Source organism: Podarcis liolepis, assembly GCF_965112155.1.
Source record: "Podarcis liolepis genome assembly, chromosome: 11".
Taxonomy (NCBI): domain Eukaryota; kingdom Metazoa; phylum Chordata; class Lepidosauria; order Squamata; family Lacertidae; genus Podarcis; species Podarcis liolepis.
This window is the reverse complement of record NC_139565.1, coordinates 38,691,916-38,707,092: the sequence shown is the minus strand read 5'-3', so window position 1 is coordinate 38,707,092 and position 15,177 is coordinate 38,691,916. Positions and strand designations below refer to the sequence as shown.

The following is a 15,177-nucleotide window of genomic DNA, read 5'->3' as shown; positions in this document are numbered from 1 at the left end:
CCCTAGCTGTATGGACTACATAGGCTAACAGTTCCTTACCTGAGTCTTGCCTTTATTGCTGTCATTTTTAAAGTTCTCTGTGAGGTCTGTCATTACTGTAGTATCGGTGTTATTGAAAAATAATATATTTGCCATTTTTCTTTGCCTTAGTCAGCAGAGCTCACTATTCTGCCATTCATACAGACAGATGGGGTATGTTTTCCTGGGAAGGGAATCAGCATCCCAGTTCAGCAATACCTATATGGAATCCAGAACACTTAATGACCAGTTTGCCAGAGACTGTACCATGCATTTTATTAGCATTGCACTGTATTCATTCTCTCCCTCCGCCCTGGTCCATGGCCATTCTGCTGTGGGGGTAAAAGCATAACTACTTGGCTAAATGAGTACTTTGAGGATATGAAAGCTTGTTCATCAAACTACTATTTTTGTTTGCACGCTAATGGGAATGTTCTGCACTTTTCCCCCCTGTGGGAAATCAGAACCTACTTGAGAACTGCATTAAAGCACAAAGACAGTCAACTGTGCCCTACAAGTAGGAGCAAGCCGGAATATAGAAATTTCCATGATGTGCTCCACAAAAATGTTTGAGACTTTTCACACAGAGAAATGAGTGAGGGGGGCAGGATACAAGGAGGGAGGGACAAAAACCTCCCTCCCCGTGTGTTTTTTGAATGCAAGAGGGGGAGCAGGAGGCTGCCCGCTCGCTAGCCATGCCCCTCCAGCAGCAACATGGTCATCACAATGAGAATTTATATAATTTTAAGGCCATCTAAGATTGTCACCCCTTGCTCCGCCATTCTATACCCCATGGCATTATTCTTCATCATGAGCACCTATATCTCTGATCTGGTTCCACATACAAAATCCAATGTGCTTTTAATTAAATACTGCATCCTTTCACAATATTTTTGATTATTTCAATACCCAGTTATATATTTTAATCATTTGCTGTTGGCTTTATTTGCATTTTCCCCCTCTTTACATTTCTATACACTGTTCTCCCATCATGGAAGCCAAGGTGGCCTGCACAGGGTTCCCAGAAAGTCTTCCATCCAGACCTGCTAAGCTTCTTCAAGATGGTAATCTCATGTATCTTCAGCTTTGGCTAGCCACTTTGAGTACAGTTTCTGTACTCAAAAACTGGGGGAATAACAATGAAATGGTTCCATATCCTAATTCATGAGTGAGCAACACTCTTGTTGAGGGCCACATTCCCTTGAGAGTAATCAGTTGGAGGCCGCATATTAGTGGGAGTGGCACCTGGAGTAAAAAAATGGGTGGGACTAGAGCCCCAAAGGTGGCTTGGACCACACCCTTTCCTCTCTTTCTGCCACATCCCCCTCCCTTTCCCCTGTTTCATCCCTCCTTCCCATTCACATTAAATTAGACTAAAGGCTGAATGCAGAGACCTCACAGTGGCAGATTGTTCTCCTCCCCCCTGAATAGTGGTGGTTAGTATCCCCATGGATCATGTCAGCTTGGGCTCAGAAATAGATTGACCCCCCCCAAATGGAATAGTTCAACTTAGCTTCATGCCAGCACTGAATATGACATCAGGATATCTCAAATCCTTCATGACACTCCAAATCCAAACCCCTGATTCTATTAACCCTCTCTCTGACTCCCTTAGACCCTACTGACAGCAACAATCTGCCCAAGAAAAGGAGGAGGAGGAGGAGGGAAGTGGCTCCCTCTCTTGCTATAGTTTTCCCAAGGGCCACCATATTGCAAGCTTCCAAAACCCACTTCTGAGCTCTGGGTGAATCAGTTTCATTGGCATCTCTATTCCTAAGTAATCATACATGCTGAAAACCATGTGGTCAGTGGTATCTCCAAATCAGGACTTTGTAGCAGAAGTCTAGGGCTCTCTCTGCTCAGCAGAACATAGCAGGGCTGACGCCACATTTTGAAGTAATGCATGCTGCCTTCTAAAGAGGGGAAACCCCATGAGACTATTCAGTCCTGAGTCTAAAATTACCCAACTACACTACTGAACCTGGAATGGTAAGGGCAGCAAAGAAGAAGAACAGGCTCCGTTCCCAACCTGCACATATTCATTTTAACACATTCATTTCTGAAAAGAGGTTCCTTGTGGATACTTGCAAACAGCTGGAAACCTCCCCACTCAGTAAGGAAGCCATTTGTCTGCCGGCTTCCCCATTTCATGGAGGGTAGGGAGACAGAGAAATATGTTTCATATTTTAATGTGACCATCCAAATTCAGTTCCTGAAGTGATATGCAAACTGAAACACAGCTCTCCTGGGGAATTTGCACTTTTTTGAATTTGCAATGCCATTCTCGACGCTAATAATGTGTATATTGGTGAAAATAATGTATACAAGTGTGTTTTATTTGGGGAGAATTGCTTGCAAAAAGGCTTGCACTAGGCAAACGTGCACACTAATTATGTATGTAATACAATTTTTTCTATGGATTTTTATTACTGTTATTAATAATAAGAAGATATGTCGAAATGGGGCCAACCGCCCTTAAGATTGGGAGGGGGGGTGAGAAACAGAGAGAATTCAAAATCAACAGATTCATTCATCCCCAGTGGTGAGGTGCTTAAACATGTAGGTTAATTTCAGGCAGGTAGATTTGGACAGCACCTGCCATCATGGCACCACCAAGCCAAATCCATGTGCACTCATTTCTACACCAGGTAACAGATACACATAAAGAGGGATAAAACAAATCTCATTGCTTCAATAACATGTGTTTGTTCTGTGTTGAAGACATTGCTATAATTTCTGTGATGTATAAAATAAGATGCTCTGAAATGTTGTGAATACGTTGCTTCTCTGCCCTTGTTCCCACCTGAGGCTGACCTGGAATGTAGACATCCCATTGTACCTTTGGATCTAATGAACTGTTCCCTCTCTCCCACTAAAATCTGAAATGGTGCCCCTATGTACCATGATGCAAGAGATGGGAAGAGAGGGACCCCTTTCTCTTGACAATAGCTGTCACACTGGCGAATGAAATGAAGAGGGCGGAAGAGCCTCTGAAAAGCAGGTTTTTCAAAATGTCATTGAGTAGGTTTGGCCTGAGCTTTACAGAAACAATCCCATGAATTTCACTCCTACTCTGTGGAGCAAGGATGCCTTGTTCTGCCTCTATTTATTTTCTCTGGCTTAATGAATGTCGTTGTCTCATTGAATGTGAGCCTAATGAAAACTGAACGGAGCGAGCCATGCGATATGGATACATCCTTGTGGAATTAAGACATCCTATACGAGAGCTCACAAGCCAATCATTCCAACTGCACCATGCTAATTGAGAAAATGTTTGGGTTTCAGGTTGTTGTTGTTTTAATTGTTTTCCCTTTTATGATAATGTGCAATGGGAGAAAATATAGTAACTGATATAAACTTGATCACAGAATTTAGTTTAAGGAAAAGTAAAAAAATTCCTTCCAGTAGCACCTTAAAGACCAACTAAGTTAGTTCTTGGTATGAGCTTTCGTGTGCATGCACACTTCTTCAGATACACTGAAACAGAAGTTGCCAGATCCTTCTATATAGTGAGAAGGTGGGGAGGGGTATTACTCAGAAGGGTGGTGGGAATGGGAGATTGGCAGATAGCTGAGATGAGCCTGTTGACGACTCTTAACGACTGCAATAGGTCTTACAGGAAAAGGCAAGGGGTGAGAAGGTGAAAAATGGCTTAGTCATGTATAATGAGATAAGAATCCAATGTCTTTGTTCATACCAGGTCTCTCCATGGTTTTGAGTTTGGTAATGAGTTGCAATTCAGCAGCTTCTCTTTCCAGTCTATTTCTGAAATTCCTTTGTAGTAAAACAGCTACTTTGAGATCTTGTATAGAATGTCCTGGGAGATTGAAGTGTTCTCCTACTGGTTTCTCTGTTTTGTGATTCTCAAAGTAGCTGTTTTACTACAAAGGAATTTCAGAAATAGACTGAAAAGAGAAGCTGCTGAATTGCAACTCATTACCAAACTCAAAACCATGGAGAGACCTGGTATGAACAAAGACATTGGATTCTTATCTCATTATACATGACTAAGCCATTTTTCACCTTCTCACCCCTTGCCTTTTCCTGTAAGACCTATTGCAGTCGTTAAGAGTCGTCAACAGGCTCATCTCAGCTATCTGCCAATCTCCCATTCCCACCACCCTTCTGAGTAATACCCCTCCCCACCTTCTCACTATATAGAAGGATCTGGCAACTTCTGTTTCAGTGTATCTGAAGAAGTGTGCATGCACACGAAAGCTCATACCAAGAACTAACTTAGTTGTCTTTAAGGTGCTACTGGAAGGAATTTTTTTATTTTGACTATGGCAGACCAACACGGCTACCTATCTGTAAGGAAAAGTAGTTTGTGTGTGTGACCTTGTTTGGAAATACTGCTAAATTATGGTGAATCAGGCTCTAACCACCACCACAGAGAAGGGCAACAAAGATAGAGATATAGAAAAAAAAACCTATGGGAAAATTTGAAGGAACTTGATAAGTTTAGCAGTACCTATTTATCTACTCATGCTTTCAAACTGCTAGGTTGGTGAGAGCTGGGACAGAGCAACAGGAGCTCACCCCGTCGCACGGATTTGAACCGCCGACCTTCTGATCAGCAAGCCCAAGAAGCTTGGTGGTTTAGACCACAGCGCCATGTGTGGAGAGGACATGTATCTCTTAAACTCTTTCTCTAGCAAAAGTATGTGAACTTATAGACACTCTTGTCTTAAATGGCACACTACTGTGTGGAGCTACATCCTGTGATTATGACATTTTCCGTTTCTCATGTTCAGAAAGTTGTGCTGAAATATTTAGCAGCTAAGATTCCGCTTCAAAGCACACCAGCCATTTCATATATTCTTTTGGAACACGAAAAGTAGAGCAGCTTTCAAGACATCGTATTCCTGTTGTTGCTTTGGATTTCACACAGCCCGGAGAACGAGCAGCCAATTTAGTCTCTCAGGGAAGAGGGTGGGCAAGCGGGGAGACAGTTTGTGAAAGATCAGAGCCAGCATGCATTCAAGCTCTGTGGGGTTGTCAAAAATGCTCTTGCTTTAACCTTAAAATAGGAATGCTGGGTGGAGAGGGGGTCTCTTTGAATTCACTTCACTGCTGCATAGAAATGGAGCTGGCTCAAGGATATGGACTACTTGTCTCATTTGAAAAGCCCTTTTCTTGTGGTCTTTCTTTTAAAGTTACCTTGCTGATTGCCTGGCTTAGCAGTTTTTCACCAGCTTGAACTACCAGTAGTTTCTATGAAAGTCATTGGTTAGCATCTAAGGAACTACGGCTATTCTTTGCCCTTATTGAAATCTGAATTCTTTATGTAGCAGCTGAGGCTGATCAGAGGCAGCAAATCCCTTTCCACCCCCCCACCCCCCACTTCAGGATGAGGGAGAAATTGGATGAAGTTCGCATTTAAAGTTGGATCTACCCGATCTGCACTTCCCAGAAGAACGTGTGGAACTGAGACATCCTTCAGAATTTGCACTTTTTCAAATGCTACAGTGCAGTTCTCCAACCATGCAATGTGAACATACTAAAGTGCACATGAGATGCACATATCAGTGAATGTATCATGCCAAAATGCCTTCCATTTTGTGGGAAAATAAGCTTTGCAAAAAATGTGTGCATTTGGCAAAATTGCATATCAAGAGATATGAAGATAAAGATCAAGAGAGAGAGAAATTCAAACCGATATGGAAATGTGGAGAGCTGAACGTAAGACTGGAAGAATTAGAGAGAAAGCAAATGGACAGGTTGCCCCATCCCTACCGAGTGCAAGTGCCAGGTAAGAGCAGCATCACCTGATGGGGAATATCAAGCAGCAGAATCCTTCTTTAATTTGTATGAAGATGAGGCAGGCTTAAAAAGATAATTAATTAAAGGTCTAATTGAACTCACAAATGCTTGGATGATCAATTGGTCTCAATGAAGACGGGCAAGGCCCTGGTGCTGCCTTCAGGGACTGTCTGGGTGTAAAATGGAAGTGATTCAATAGGGATTGGATTGCTTCATTAGTGTCCTGCCCTCTGATGCACTTACTTAATCAGAATCGACTGCTGTTGTAAAGAGGATATGGACTGCTGGTCTAATTTGGTAAGTCTTTCTTTATGGGTTGTTAAAAAAAAAAATCATGAAAGTCAACAACAAGCTTTAAATCAAGACTTCTTCCTGCCGAGACAGCGCTTTTGCTAAGTAAATGCAAGCGCTAATTTCAATTTTCCTCCCATCTCCCCCTTCTCCTAGTAAAGTAATAGATTTGCTGCATATGCCAATATCATACTAACGGGCCTGTTGCACAGACACTGAATCTGATGCATTCATAAACATCCCAAGTGTAACTGGGAACCACCACATTTGATTTAGCAATGTGCAACTCTTGCAGCAATTGATATCAAAATGGCTGGTACTTCCCAGAGTTGTTTCCTTTGATGGTTCCTACCATCATTATGTCTCAGGCTCTCCTTTTAACGAAAATATAACATTCGGTATCTGATAGCTTTGCTTATCACCCTGCTGCTACTGCTTCTAGTTAGATATCTCAGCATCAAAAACCATTTTGGAAGGCACATAGCCAATGTTGCGCTACAACAGTTTCATTTGTTCTGTCTTAACCCTCTGGCTTGCCTGTATCTGATGTTGGCACACCTGCATTCGCTCAGTTGCTTCATCCATCATTGGCTCGGGACATTTAGTACTCTGGAGATATTGTCTGCTTCTCCTGTAGACAGCTGCATAATCCGTCTGAACAAAATATGATCATGGGGTCATGCGTTGCTCAATCACTTTTGTGGGTTTCCGCACTTCACTTTGACAGATGTTAACCAAATCTCGCATGGGCAAGAGAGAGGCAGGCTTTTGCGCCTTTGCCTTGTGTCCATTCCTGTTATCTCAATTTCAGTTGTACCTTACACTTCGTTTTGCTGAGGTTGTAACAGTGGTGCTGAGATAGGCAGTCTGGTTCTCAAATGCCTCCCCATTGTATGCAGTAAGAAACTGTTGCCCAGTACTACCTAAGCTGACTGGCAGTGGCTCAGGTTCCCTAGGGTTTCAGGAAAGACTTCTTTCCAGTCCCACTAGGAGATGCCATTGATTAAACTTGGGACTCCTGATATGCAAAGTTGTGTTCCACCACAGAGCTACAAAGGGAGGTGAGTCAGGAGGTTACTTACTGCCTGTCTTCCCTGATCAAGAGTATTCCTGATGGTGCTCTGAGGGTTAATCTTAAACTGAATAACCATGCCAGTCTTGAATGTATTTCAAACAATTATGAGACATTGGTGGGTGGGGGGACGGGACGGGACAAAGAGGCAAGTAGAACTAAGGTTCTGCTCTTGAGTAGAAAACATGGCAATAATCCCAAATCTGTAGGATGCAAAGCCAAGCATTTCTTCCCAATGCGCTAGAAAATAAAGCACTTTTTTGAAAAAAGAGTACAGCCTTTGACACAGCATGTTAGACAAAGCTTCCTTCATTCTCCCACAATGCATCAGCTGCTGCTGCCAAGCATGGAATAATCACTTCATCGTTTTCAAGTTACATTCAATGAATAATAGGTGCTTTGCCCCATGTGGAATGACTATTGTGCTGCCAGAAATAGCTCTACATTTCTCAATGTTTGCATAGGTAGACCTGTCCTGCAGTGCTGGGATGATGCCCTTGCAGTGTCAAGGTCATGCATGCTCCTGGCACAACAAACAGTCTTCAGGCCCTGATGGTGGGACCAGGGAAATTGCTGGTAGTAGAAGCAGACTCTTGTTGAACTGGCCAAGGCACTGGGCTGAAGCGAACTCTTTTCGATGCCATGCTTAATGGGCTCTGACAGACCTCACCTTGCTCTACTGAGCGCAGCCAAGGATACATGGCCCCCTTTTCTCTTGCCTCATCCACTTCTGGATTTTGTCCTGGGAAAGTTCATACCTCATTACAGTGTGCCTGGACAGATTTTGCAAATGGCATTGTTCCTCGTTTGTCAAGGGCAATGTCTGATCCAGGTAGTGGAGAACCCCGGGCTAAGAGATTGGCAGTGGGCCCTCACCCTCCTCCTCACTTCTTGATGCCCATTCCCTTCCTCTAGGCCCAATCTGTACAAACACCCAGAGGAAGAGTGCAAGTCAAGCAAAGCCCTTCCCTAGGCAGTGCTAGGGAGTAGGAGCAGCAGGGCGAGGAGGCTCTGGGAGTTGACATTTGTCCCCACCTCCACATTGGTGTGGACCTTAGCAGGTGCCCAGTGATGCCTACACTTGATGCTGGCGCTGATCAAGTGTCATTCTGACACTGTTACTTATAAATTAACTTGATTGTGCTGGAATTCCATTTCAGACCACCGTGTTGCCACACCTGGTAGCAAATTTATTCCAGAAGAGAAACAGCAATGAGCTGCATTTTCATTAGTTTGTGTCTATGTCATCTGAAAAACAACATGGTGGCATCTTTGATTTCTCCTTCCTTCATTGTCTTTCATTGTTTCCCTTAAACACAAGTCCTTCAGTTGTGCAAAGGGAGCAAAGAGACTGCGACTGAAAAAAGTTGGGAGAAAGCCAAACTCAATTTAGTGTTCTTCGACCATGGGCCTTCAGATGTTGATGGACCAGAACTCCCATCATCTGTGACCATTGGGCTCAACTGTCTGGGGATTATGGGAGCTGTAATTTAACAACACTTGGAGACTCAAGTTTGAAGAACATTGGTTTAGGATACCCACTGCTGTAGGTTCCCCATAAAATGTTTCTCTAGCCTTTACTTTAAAAAACTGCACGGAAGATGATTCCATGGTGGGTTGGCTGGGTTTGTAGCTGCCACCAGTCTTTAAGGGGCTAAGGCCCAGGTTCAATTAACCCAGTGCATTAATGGAAGCCGGTGCAAGGACTCCAATTATGCAGTGGGGCTTTCCCTTCTCCTCCCGCCCCCCCCCATGCCTCATATGCCTTCCCCAAATCCACTGTGGACGGAGGGAGAACCCCCAGAACAGCATGGGGGGGGAGAAGAATGATCTCTGGAAGGCAGAAATGCTGGTACTAATGGAACCATCATGTTAGTGCAGCATTTAATTCTACCCCAATATTCTGGAAGAGATGACAGCATAGTGATCACAACCTGTTTTACTATGTTCTAATATATGCTTAAAGCTGCCCAGAGTGACTGGGGCATCATCATCATCATTATTATTATTATTATTATTATTATTATTATTATTATCATCATCATCATCATCACCAACCCCATTACTCAGAACAGACTCTACCAGTATATTTCATTTTACTTTGAAAGATTGTCACCCTTGATTTCTGTAGTTTGCATTGCTACGATCCCAAGCAGCCAGTTCATACTGGAAACCGCAGTGTATAACTGGAATAATAACTGTGGACAAAAGAGAATGCAAGCAGGGATGTAAGAAGGCACCCTTTTCCATTTTGTATTAATCACATGCAGCACTGTTTCCATTTTCTTGCAGTTCCTCTTCTGCCCAAAACTATGTCATTCAACTCGGTGTCCATTGAGGCAAAATTACGTTGTTTACGTCATTAACTGCATACAACGTAAGTTACGTTGTCATTACATTATTCCACCCCATTTGTTTCAATGCAAAGGAAGCACAATGCAAATGGAGCGAGGTGAGTCTAATCAATTGCGCACTGAGTGCAGACTGAGAGCAACAGCAACAGTCAATGCCAATCCTATTCACTTGATTGATTTCTGTTCCAGACATGGAAGGAAAAAATGAATATTGGCAATTTCTGTTCCACTTTCCATTTTCATCAGAATTCCCCAACATCCCTAAATGCAAATTTTCCATTGTCAGAGGACTCTTTGCCATATACACAGACGATGGCTATGCTGCTGAAAGAATGGCCATGCATACCCAGATGCCTACACAAGCACATTTCAGCAATGCATCCTGTTCTCTGGGAACCAAAAGGCCACAAAAAGGAGCCATTTGTTCTTCTTAGTGCCCACACTCTCGCCAACACCCAGCCCTTTAGACCCGGCTTCTGATTGAGGCAATTGTGTTGCAGGCTGCGCTGCTCCTTTTGGGTGCTGCTCTCTGTGCCCTCCTGTTGCACAGCTATGAGCTCACTTTGTGCTCCGTGCAAGACTTCCTGAGAGTCAGCGAGAGGAAGCACAGGAGTGTGCCAGAATGCCGACTCAGCACAATGGTGCAGCTGGCCTGGTGGGTGAACCCTGGAAGAGCAGAAGGGAAGAGGGAACTTGGTGCTGTAGGAGAGCAGCGCAAGAATGAAGGAGCCCATTAAAACATTAAAAGAATGAACAAAGGAATGAACAGGCTCAGGAGGACAGATTCAATGAAGAAAGGAATGAGCAGGCTCAGCACGACGGAATCAATCCTGGCAAGGGCCAAGATTCAGAATCAAGCTGTACCTGAGAGACTAAACAAACATTTCTCATGCACATCAAGAATTATTAGGTTTCCAAAGAGTAATGCTTTTTTACTCTGTCAATATTAATACAGAGTAGAGTACAAATGGTGTGTGTGTGTGTGTGTGTGTGTGTGTGTGTGTGTGTGTGTGTGTGTTTCCTCTGCTGGCCTTTATAATCAGGTTTCTGCAGAGCCCTGTTGATGGAATACAAATCCCTCCAATAATAGACTATTCGGAAGAAGCTCGCTTTTACAGCCTTTGCAGCATTGGGGCTGATGGGAATTGTAGTCCAAAACACCTGGAAGGTGGCAGCCTTTTAGATATTTGAAGATGGTTACCCTATCTCCTCTCAGTCTCCTCTTATCCAGGCTAAACATACCCAACTCCCTCAGCCATTCCTCAGAAGAAGAAGAAGAAGAAGAAGAAGAAGAAGAAGAAGAAGAAGAAGAGGAGGAGGAGGAGGAGGAGGAGTAGTAGTTTGGACTTGATATCCCACCTTTCACTCCCCTTAAGGAGTCTCAAAGGAAATATCCTTTCCCTTCCTTCCCCACAACAAACACTCTGTGAGGTGAGTGGGGCTGAGAGACTTCAAAGAAGTGTGACTAGCCCAAGGTTACCCAGAAGCTGCATGTGGAGGAGTGGAGACACGAACCCGGTTCACCAGATTACGAGACTACCGCTCTTAACCACTACACCACACTGGCTCTCTGGCATTAGACTTGGTTTCCAGACCCTTGACCAAGGCAGAATAGAATAGTACTATGACTTGCCTTACTTTGGACACTATACTTCTGCTGATGCAGCCTAGAATAGCATGGAGCCAAAGCATGGAATCGGCCATAGTGTAGGTCCAGTGGCCTGCTCCTTCTCCTACTGCCGTGGAGGGGAAGGAGGGTTGAAGCAGCCTCCCACCAGTGGCATCATCAGGAGGAGGAGCAGGAAGCAGGACCACCAGCAACATCATTGCCCCCACCCCAATCATCCTTGCAAGCTGGCACCTCTGCTTCCCACTATGGAGTTTGCACATGTATAAGCATTGGCATATCTTAACTTGGCAGCAACATAAAGAAGGAGCAGAGGGGGAAGTCTCTCTGGTTGTTTCCTATGGTGATTCTAGCAATACGCATGATCAATGAATATGAAAACAGCCACCTCTTCTCCTCTCTCTCTCTCTCTTTAATCTAAAGATGTGGGCTTTGTTTACAGCAGTGCCACTTGTGCATTGAATCTTCCAATAAGGCTAGCTGAAAAGTATCCTCCAATGGGGTCCATCTGTCCTACAGCAGATAAACCGTGGGACATTACTGATAGTCTAATCAGGCCACACACTGGCAGACAGCCACCCTGCTCCTGAGATTATCTACTATCCCAACTTTTTGACCTGCAACCATGCAACTGAAGTGTGACTTGGCTTGCTTCCCAGGATCCTCTAATTCCCACCTTCAAGATACAGACTAGAAGTTGGCACAAGTAGCCTTTAGCCTCCTCTCCACAGCTAGCAGGCAGCCTGAGCAAGGACAATGAGGAGAGACATCCGTCCTTATATTAAAGACAGCATCATCACCTATGTTGAATTTCTCAAGGAAATGTACTGCTGCTCTTGGCAGGATGTAACTAGTAGGCCAATGCATAAACAGAGCATGCTTTTGAATCCTCTGTGTCAGAGTCAGAGCCAACACGAGAGCCTGGATTTGTTCATGTCCTCCAGCGTCAAGGAGACTCCTTGAATCATGCTGCCCCATGGGACTGCCTGCCCATTCTGCCTATATGATAGACTTTATGTATTGAGGCTCCCCTTAGTTTCACCTTCTAGTGGCTCATACAAATGCTTCATGTACCTGATGGGTCACTTGCCACATGTGTGAAATACAGCTGTCCACACCCCTCTAGGTAGCCCTCGGGACTCTCCTTACCACACCAGCCTTGCCTCATGCCCTTCTCAAGTCTTGGAAGGCTGCCCAAGAGAGGATGTGGCTCACAGACTGATCCCTGATTTATCAGACAACTGCTAAAATGATCTAAAACATTTCCTACTAATCTCTTGGGAACTATTTCTCCAACACTGCAGTTGGGCTTAAAGAAATTATCATTCCAACCCTGTCGTGGAAGTTTCCACCTTTCTTTTGGTCAAGCCTGCTGAAATAGATGTCTGCTTTCTAAACCAAGAGTGGAAAATCAAGTTGAACTGGATGAAGTAGATGTTTGCCATCAGCAATGCCCTCTGGAGCAGCTTCGTTCAGTTTTGTCCTTGGGACAATCTTTTACTTTTGTTTTAAAACTCTGTTTAAATTTCTAACATTGCAATCCTATGCATGTTTGCTCAGACGTATGTCTGACTCCTCGCAAAGGGGCCTTCACTTGCAGGGTAATCAAACAGAATTTGGAAAGCAATTCACAAAGGATTGTGTCTCACCTCTTTCTTGGTTTGAACTGGGTATATGTCATAATTTGCTCTATGGAGCTAAACAGATAGTTCCCACATTACTTTGTGAGAACAGGATGCTGGACTAGTTGGGCTGTTGGTCTGATCCAGCAGGATCTTCATATACTTCAGTATCAGTTTACAGCCTGGGTTACTGTGATGCTTCTGACAGCTATAAATACAAAGAAACCCTGTGATGTAATCCTCAGCCACTTATTTAATATATGTGGCATGCAACTGCCACTGAACTGAGGCTCCAAGAATACTAGAGCTAGTGTTTTTTTGTTAGGCGGAATTATAATCCAGTTCTCACTTCATGCAGGCAACTACTTGCATCAGGGCAAACCCCTGGCAAGATTAAGATCCACCAAACTGAGCAGCTGATCATGGAAAGCTATACCTATACCGTCCATGCATGTGGGTAGCTCCATCGGTGAAGCAGGTCCAAATTGTATGTCAATTACAGGTGCAGCTGAACCAGTCGCATTTAACAAAGCATGTTTTCCTTGGCACTCCACAAGGATATCCTTGCTTTATTCAGCAAGTTTTTATCTCTTTTCCTGAGCTTGCATTTAAACGGGCCAGCTTAAAAGCAGGTGAAAGTGGAATTCAGACAATTCGCTGCAACGTAACAGTGCTGCATGCGAATGTAACTATAGGAGCCAATCGTAAGTTTCCATTTCCAGCAATGGAAATATATAGAGCCATTTTAAAAATGGACGGACTTTGTGACTGTCAACTTTCACCTTGTTTATATTAGACCATTTCTATGGAATGACATCCACAGAAGCAAGGCAATGCTCACGTCAGTGGGAATGAGGCCTAATCTAATTTTATGTTGTGGGGTGGGTGTGGGCCTTTTTACAGGTGTGGGCCTTGTTTCCAAGCACAATTCAAAGTGTTGGTGCTGACCTTTAAAGCCCTAAACGGCCTCGGTCCTGTATACCTGAAGGAGTGTCTCCATCGTTCAGCCCTGAGATCCAGCGCCAAGGGCCTTCTGGCAGTTCCCTCATTGCGAGAAGTGAGGTTACAGGGAACCAGACAGAGGGCCTTCTCGGTAGTGGCGCCCGCCCTGAGGAACGCCCTCCCTTCAGATGTGAAGGAAATATCTTATCTTTAAAAGACATCTGAAGGCAGCCCTGTTTAGGGAAGTTTTAAATATTTAATGCTGTATTGTTTTTAACACTTGATTGGGAGCCACCCAGAGTGGCTGGGGAAACTCAGCCAGATGGGCAGGGTATAAATAATAAATTATTATTATTATAATAATAATTATTATTATTATAGATGAAAGGGCTGGTCTGTGTTTTACTCAGCCACTGACGTTGGCTATTCAGTGGCATTTGTTCACCTGCTTGATTTTTGAAAAAGAACGCCTAGGTACAGTCATGTGTCTGCATGTATACACACTTCAAATGCTTGACAGCGGCTCCAGCATGGGGGACTGCAAGAAGATGCTTAATCAAATGACTTCCTTAATGTCAATCTACACTTTTTCACACAACGGGATAGAAATATAAAAAGCTGCCTTATACTAGTCAGACTATTTGTCTGTGTAGTATTGTCTTCCTTGAGTGACTTTGGCTCTCTCCAAGGTGTCAGGCAGAGATCTTTTGCATCATCTGCTACCCAATCCCTTTTTATCTGCAGATAGTTGCACAACTGTCAGGTGATGGTTATCAAAAGGACAGGAAGGATGGTTCCAATGAACCACACTGGCAGCAAAATGAATAATCAGGGGCAGACCTTGGGGTCTTACATTTCAGCAGCGCCTTGTGCAATGCCAAAATTTGGTGGTGCCCCCTGCCTCTCGCAATCTATTCTCCACAATAGTTGTGGTGTCCCTTGCAGTGCCCCCTAGGCTCCATGCCCAGTGTTACTGAAGTGGTTGCTCTCCTCTAAATCCACCTCTGTGAATAATCCTTAAATACTGGAAAGCCTAGAGCACTACAAGCACAGAAAACCAGTTACATTACCTCCTGCAACCATGAGAAAATTCTACCCTATGAACAACATAATCAGTCAAGTTTCAAAGAGTTTGGGGATGCATTTTTGGAACTCTTCGCCAAGTGATACCCACTTTATGCCTCCTTAGCAGTTCCTCTAGAAGTGGAAGGAGGCAGAATGTAGGGATGAAAACTTCCCCAACTAAATGGATGTTAAACTGGGACTCCAGCATAACCCTAACACTCATTATCTGAGCCTGCAGCATGCTTAACAACTGTACAACAGAGATGAAAATACCGTAGTTAAAAAGAGGGCATGAGCTTGGAGAGAAGTAAGGAAGCTGGAATAGAGGAGGCGGAATAAAGGACTGTATTGTTCCATTGTAATACTGTGGAAAACCCTATTATAATATAGATAAAACAACCACAAGGTTGCAAGGAATACAGC

At 43.9% G+C, this 15,177-nt stretch overlaps 1 long non-coding RNA gene across 1 annotated transcript in view; it reads left to right on the top strand.

Annotated features, from left to right (window-relative positions):
• Nucleotides 1-7,096: 7,096 nt before the first annotated feature.
• The window catches only part of LOC310688805, a 37,909-nt gene continuing 29,828 nt past the window's right edge, over nucleotides 7,097-15,177 (top strand). The window contains exons 1-2 of the long non-coding RNA XR_014517200.1: nucleotides 7,097-7,133; nucleotides 7,609-7,654. This is a non-coding gene — a long non-coding RNA (uncharacterized lncRNA). The remainder of the gene's footprint in view (nucleotides 7,134-7,608; nucleotides 7,655-15,177) is intronic.